This window comes from Cupressus sempervirens, chromosome 7 (assembly GCF_028749045.1).
Source record: "Cupressus sempervirens isolate cs-2001-9-10 chromosome 7, ASM2874904v1, whole genome shotgun sequence".
Classification (NCBI taxonomy): Eukaryota; Viridiplantae; Streptophyta; class Pinopsida; order Cupressales; family Cupressaceae; genus Cupressus; species Cupressus sempervirens.
The window spans coordinates 216,006,458-216,013,765 of NC_143124.1; positions in this window are offsets into that span (position 1 = coordinate 216,006,458).

The window sequence follows — 7,308 nt, forward strand, 5'->3', positions numbered from 1 at the left end:
CAACCATATATGCTACAATATCAAATAGGAAAAAAAAATGTGAACACAACATAATGTACCATAGATGTCTCAAGGCCAAATGAAATGGCCGAGAGTGTAGCATCATCTATCTGTCTAAGCTCCTCCTCGATCATCAACTAAACATGAATGAAGATCACATACATGTGAAAGTCAGTATGGCTTAAAAATTAAAATTAGTCTATTATAAAAATTAACTTTAAATCACATATGTCATAACAAAAAAATGTATACACGTACCGACACCGAAGGAGTCCATGCCTCCGCATTCCCCTCCTGTCTCGCATCAGGGTTTGTAGCCTCTGCACATGCGTCTGGTGTATCCTCGTCTAATACAAAATGATACTCAGGAAGATCACTTATGGGAACTAGGCAAATATTCTTGTATATAATGCAAGTGTGAGGCACACAAACGTGTGATGAGCTAGCCGATGATGAACTGGCACCAACATCATCAACACGAGGAGGCAAGACTGACCTAGCCTAAGATATCATTAGGCTACTTAGCCTATGAAAGGCTCTGATGGTCTCAAAGCTAGCCTTTGCCATAATATCTGGATGTTGCACTCAAGGAGGGGGGGAGATATTAGGGGGGGGGGACAAAAGTGCCAAGTTTCTTCCACTAGGAAGAGGGTCTATCCTGAGGAGCTCCTAGTCCTAAGCCCATGTTGGGCTTCATGCTCCAATAGTTCACTTTAAGTTTCAACACAAATTCTCCATATAATTTTCTAAGGAAATAAAATGGTATGTCTAAATTTCCATGTGGAGGGATATCAAAGACCATCCACCAACGGTCCCAAAAATTTTCACGTATGGCATCATTTGTGCACCATTTAATCGATAGTTTGGTTTTTTTTGGGTCAATTGGTATACCCGTTTTTGGGTTAGCAAAAAGGCTAGCCAAATTGTCTTTGGTTATGTTGAGGGCCGCGACCTCATCATAATCCAAACCATCATCAAACATCTGGTGCATTTCATCACGCCAACGAAGAGAAGCATTTTGTTGGTTTGTAAGGGTTTCAATGTTATCCACTATGGTCTTTAACGTGGATAACATAGGAGCCAGTGCAAGTACATTATTGTATGTTCTATGCAAACCTCTCAACTTAGTGAGATTTTCATTTATCAAATCCTAGATTCGAGGAGGGTTTTGAGGAGGTAGAGGATCATTTGGTGGAGGGTTTTGTGGGGATACTAGATCATTTGGTGGTGGGTTATGAGGAATATTATTCCCTGCCTCAGTGTCATCATTTTGATCAGCCATTCCTATTGAATTGCAAAATGTAATATATATTAAAAAAAAATCTAAATTTTAACCATTTTTGTCAAAAAAACCCTAGATTCAACTAAAACAAACAAAATCATGTTAAAATCTATTAAATTTAGGTTAAAAATGAGTCGGGGGGGGGGATACATACCTGATATCTGATATCCAATCAGTGATGGCAATACTGGCCCCAAATTCGCGTAAAATGAGGGCCCGCGGATTTGTGATTCTATTTAATCCAATGTACAGGTATCGGATATCCGATATGACACAATAACATAAAATGAGTACAATATATATAATATAACATATAATATATAATATATATTACATTTTATATATTTTTATATTATATTTTATATTTATTATATTAATTTACTACATATTATAATATAAAATATTATATTATATAATAATATTATTATTATATTATATTATTATAATTTATAATATATTATACTTTTTATTATATATTATATTATAAGATATTACTTTTTATTATTATATTATATCTTATATATATATTATATTACATTACTATATATTATAATATATGAAATATTATATTATATTATTATAATATAATAATAATAATAATAATATATTATAGTATAATAATAATTATAATAATAATATTATATTAAATAATATTATTATTATAATATAATAGTATGATATATTATTTAATATTATTATTATTATTTAATATGATATTATTATTATATCTTATTATTATTTAATAATAATATTATATTAAATAATAATATCATATTAAATAATAATAATATCATTAAGTAAATATTAATATTAAATAATATATCATACTATTATAATTATTAGTCGGATATTTGATTTAAAATTGAATATCCGATATTATTGGATATCCGATGTCAAATTGGATATCCGATATCATATCGGATATCCGATAAGGCTCGGCTTAACCTTCCAGGTTTGGTTCCTGGATAGGTAAAAAAATGTCAAAGCGGATTTTGAAGTGCTTTTAGGCGTCTTCAAACTCTTTTTTTTCCACATCACCACTTTTTGGCACACCATGATCCTGCACATACCCACAAATTATGAGTTGTCCCCATATCAGTTCTTTCTAAATTTTGTCTCCTTTTGATTACTTAGTCATCTTGATATTGTATGAGTAATGCTTGTGCAATTGAATGCAATCCATTTAGGTTGTATATCTATTCATCACTACCATTAGTTCAATGGATTAAGTAAAAGCTTTGATGAATTTGATAAGGTTGCTACAATAAAAGGAAGGATATTTTGAATGATGAATTCCAATAAGAATTGCTGATAGTATTTGTTGTAAGGCAACAAGTTAGATCCATGGAATTGTAGTAGACTTTGAACCCCAATGGATTAGGCATTGGTCAAATTAATTCAGCTAGAAGAGAAATAGATCATAGATGAGCATCAAATGCAAAATTATAATCAATTTCACTTTTATTTCCTAAAGATCTTCAAAGATGGTCAATAATTGTTTGCATGAAATGTTATAGCCTTAGTTAGCTTCTATTGCTAAGAATATTTGCAAATATATAGAAGAATTTATGACCAAATCTGCTATATGGGATGTATTTTACTTAAAATTTCATAGTCAGGTATATGTTTGAGGATTGAGGATGAGAGTTAAAAAAAAACTAAGATAATTCTCATACAACAATAGTCAAATTGAATCATCCCTTAGGTATACCCACCTTTGTTTTGCAGAGCCTAAAGAGAAGAAAGCCAATTGTGGCTTTGTTAAAGTTGCTTCCAACTGGTGTGCATATATGATTGTTGATAGGAAGTAGCTATTCCTTAGATTCTATAAGTATTATCAGCTTGGTATTGAACCTTTGTTTTCTAGTAGTTTTCAAACACCAACAAAATGGCTACTCTGTTGGGGAGTTGTATAGTTAATTTGTGAAAAGTTCTGCAAATATATTTGGTCATGTTGTGTATGTGATTGTCAGCTTTTGTCTGTATTGTGTTTCGCAAGAGTGGTTTTATTTTATTTGACCAATCTTATAGGTCTTTATCAAAAGGGAAACCTTGTACCACACATGCACATTGACTTATAAAACATTTTCACATGTCTTATTTTTAAGCCTGGGTCGTACTCTTGAGGTATTTTTTATTGTTTTTGGTGTGTATTCATATAGGATTACCATCTTTTGTCCTTTCCTTAAAGCCAGGATATATTTTATTATTTTTTCCTAAGAATAGGGTGGCGACTCAGTTAAGGTTTTGAAAATTAGTGCTAAAATTATAAATAGTGAGTATGGTTGATAGAAGGAAAAAACACAAGAGCCTACACAAGAGCTAATCCTGATGTACCCATGTATACCAACTTACCTCATGGTGGTAGGAAGAATTTGTATAAAAAGAAAGCAAACCCAAACCCTACTTGGAAAACAAGAGGTAGTATACCAGTAAATTCTCAATACTAGCCAATTGCAAGGAGAGCGTATTCACTCAGCTCTTAATTAGAGAACACAAGACTCTTAGAAGGGATTTTTAGTACCCCTATACTAGAGGAAATAACATACTAGGATAAGGATATGTCACCAGTAGGGACTAGATCTCCTAGACAAAAGCTGATAGCCAAAATGAATCAAAGCTTAGGCCCCAAGAGCTCATTTGGAAATCCTTTTAATTCCAAAGCTATCTCATACATATAACCTAACTTGATAGATCTAGATGACCCTATTGATTGATAAGCTACTTCTATAGATCCCAAAGGGTTGCAATTAAAGATATGATTTTTGAAAAAATGGGTTGCTAAGGAAGAAACCAAGTGTATCTCTCTGGAAAAAGAACAAGAGCAAGCTACCTTAGATGTCATTGTTGAAAGAGATAATTTACTCAGAAGAATGGTTGCTTTAAAAGAACAGAACAAGAAGCTAGTAGAAAGGACTTAAGTCCTCCATGCTGATATATTTGGAGATGTGGAAACTATAATATCTAAGGTCTTAGAACAAGAAAAATTAATAAGTAAAAAACAAGAACCTATTATCTCTCAAGTCCAAGCTTATAAGCCTGTTCAAGTTGACCCTATAGAACCTATTATGAAAATTACTGACAAAGGAAAAGGCAAAGCTATAGGAGTCTAAATAAATGAACCACAAGTTTTACCAAGCAAGTCCCAAAAACCTCCCATGTCGAAATTGGATCTAGAATTGGAGAAGGCTAGGAAGGAGAAAGAAGATCTTGCAAAAGAGCTTGAAAAAATTGAAAATGAAGCCCAAGCCACATAAACTAGGAGGAAGATACAATTCATAAAATCTAATTTTTCTTTGGCTTCATGGCCAAATTTTTCTCTCCCAACTCCAACTTCTCTTTCAATTCCTGGTCCATTACTTTTACTTTAGTGTATATCCCAAGTCACTCCTACTTTACCATCTACTATTGGTACTCAAATTCCTCTAAGCCAACCTCAACAACCTTAGAATATTGTTCTTAATCAAGCTAATGTAGCAAGCACCTCAAGTGTTGCTAGTTTTTAGAAGAAACCTATCTAGAAGGAAAAATACAGACAAATTTCATTTGTAGGTATTCCTGGTGCCCCAATTCTTATATCTTTTGATTGAAGAGACAAAGTAGTCAAGTTCTCTAGGAATACTTCTATTATTGGTGAAGAACATCTAAGGGTTTTCATTGATATGCTAAATGACTATGAGATTGAACATGAGGATGTAGCTATGAAGTTGTTTGTTCATTCTTTCATTGAAGATGCATGAGATATGTTCAGGAGATTACCTAATGATAGGATTTGTTCATGGAGTGATTTGTAAAGTTTATTCAGGGGAGATGACACTAGTGTTGGGTTTATGCTTAATGATTTTAACAACATTAAGAAAAGCCCTAATGAATTTGCCTTTGATTTCAATGTAAGATTCCAAAAAGCTATGTACAAATTATTCCAAGTTACATGTTAAATGAGGATGTTTGTCCTACAACTTATCTCAATGCTTTTGATAGCAAGATGGCTTATGAATTAAGGGATAAGGATCTTAAAACCTTGAGAGATGCTTACAAGATTGCAATGAATATTGAAAATAATAGAAAAGCATCTGGCAAGTTTGGTAGGAGAGATGATCCAAAGTTGTTTAATTCTAAAACTAACAATAGGAAGGATGTTTATAAAACCCCTCTTGGAAAGAAAAATAAAGAGCCAACAATAGGCTAGGTACTAGACCTATCAAAAAAGATGAACCCAACTACCTTCAATACATTTAAGCCAAATATTGGTGAGAAAACCCCCATGAATAACAATAATTTCCATAGACCACCCAAAATGTAGAACTATCCCTATACAACTCAATGGAAGGATGGTAAGCCAATTATTAATTAGACCCATACACTAGATCCTTTCCAAAAAAGTTTTGTTAACATGACTGATGATGTGCCCTGGTGTATTATTTGTTAGTCACCTCATTCTTCATAATATTGTGTTGTTTCTTAGTCTTTTGTCTTAGACCACAATCCAAAAAATGATGAAAAGGAAGAAGAGAAAAGCCATGATGATGTAAGTTATAATATGGTGAGCATGTGCAATGAAAATTTGGATTTTGACTTAGAAGAAATGGAGAATGATCTTGAAGATAAGAAAATCACTCATCAGTTACATCATCAACTAGTGTTTTTAGATGATGAAGGGCATGATGAAGATTAGATATGTGTTACATCTTCTAAAGTAGGTCATGTGAGCTTAAGAATGCCTTCTAAAGATGAAATTAATAGGATCACTATAGAGATGATCTCCCAAGTGCATAGTAATTACAAAATGAGAAACTGAACAATCAATAATGATGTTGGGAAATCTTCTGGTATCTTCATAAAAGATATTACACATAAGATGAAAGATGAAGGTAAGAAGGCTGATACAAAGATAGTTAAGATTAAAGACATCAAAGTTAAAAAAATGGGGACCCAAAAAGAAAGTTCAATTCCAGACAAATGAAACTGCAAAAGAAATTGGGCAAGAAAAGGGATTAGGGTCTACTACTGCTAAACAAGTGATAGAACATGTTGTTCAAAAGGCTCATACTCTAGGTATGATTATGAAACCCACTATATCTGATCCTATTGATATGAAGTCCATGTTATCCCAAATTACTATGAAAGTGCCCTTGTCTAAATTGTTTAGAATTGAAGAACATAAGAGAAAAGCCTTGTCATGGTTAGAAGGGATAGGAGATAATAACAACAACATAGAACAAAATCTCATTCAACAGATCCAATTGGTGATAGAAGATAGTGGTATCATGTCTCAAATTTCCCAAATGTTCTTAGATGATTCATTAGTATCATATATAGAAGACATTGACCCATTCTTTCTCAACCTAATTATAAAAGGAAAAACCCCAAAAAATTGCATGATAGATTCAGGAGCTTCTAACACAAGCATGCCATTAAAAGTAATGGAAGCCCTAGGGTTAAAGGTAGACACTCAATAGGGAAAATGTTGGGGCATGGATGCTATAGAAGTTCCATTTATAGGGACTATAAATGCTCTGCCATTTAGGTTAGTTTCATACCCTGAGGTAGAGTTGACTATGTCAGTTCTTGTAGTTGATATTCCCCCACATTATGGGATGTTTCTCTCTAGAAAGTGGAGTGTTGCTATGGGGGGTAGCCTACAATGTGATTTAACCTATGCAACTTTTCACATAGGAGATAAGGTTGTTAAGGTAAATAGGGAGCCAAGGGTTAGTCATATCTTCGGAGAAGAAGTTCATAAGGATGCCACTTCATTTTTAGATATTGGTGTGAATGCATTCAAAGCTGAGTTGATTATTCAAGAGATTGAAAACTTACCTATCGTGGTTGAGCATGAAGTTGAGTTTTGTTTGGATTCACCATTGATATGGACCATGTTCTTTGATGGGGTTAGTTCTAAAGAAGGTATAGCGATAGGGGTAGTGTTTGTTTCTCCAAAGAAGAACACTTTTAGATACTCCACCCTAAATTTCTTGTGCACCAATAACATAGTTGAATATGAAGCCCTGATGTTAGGATTGAAG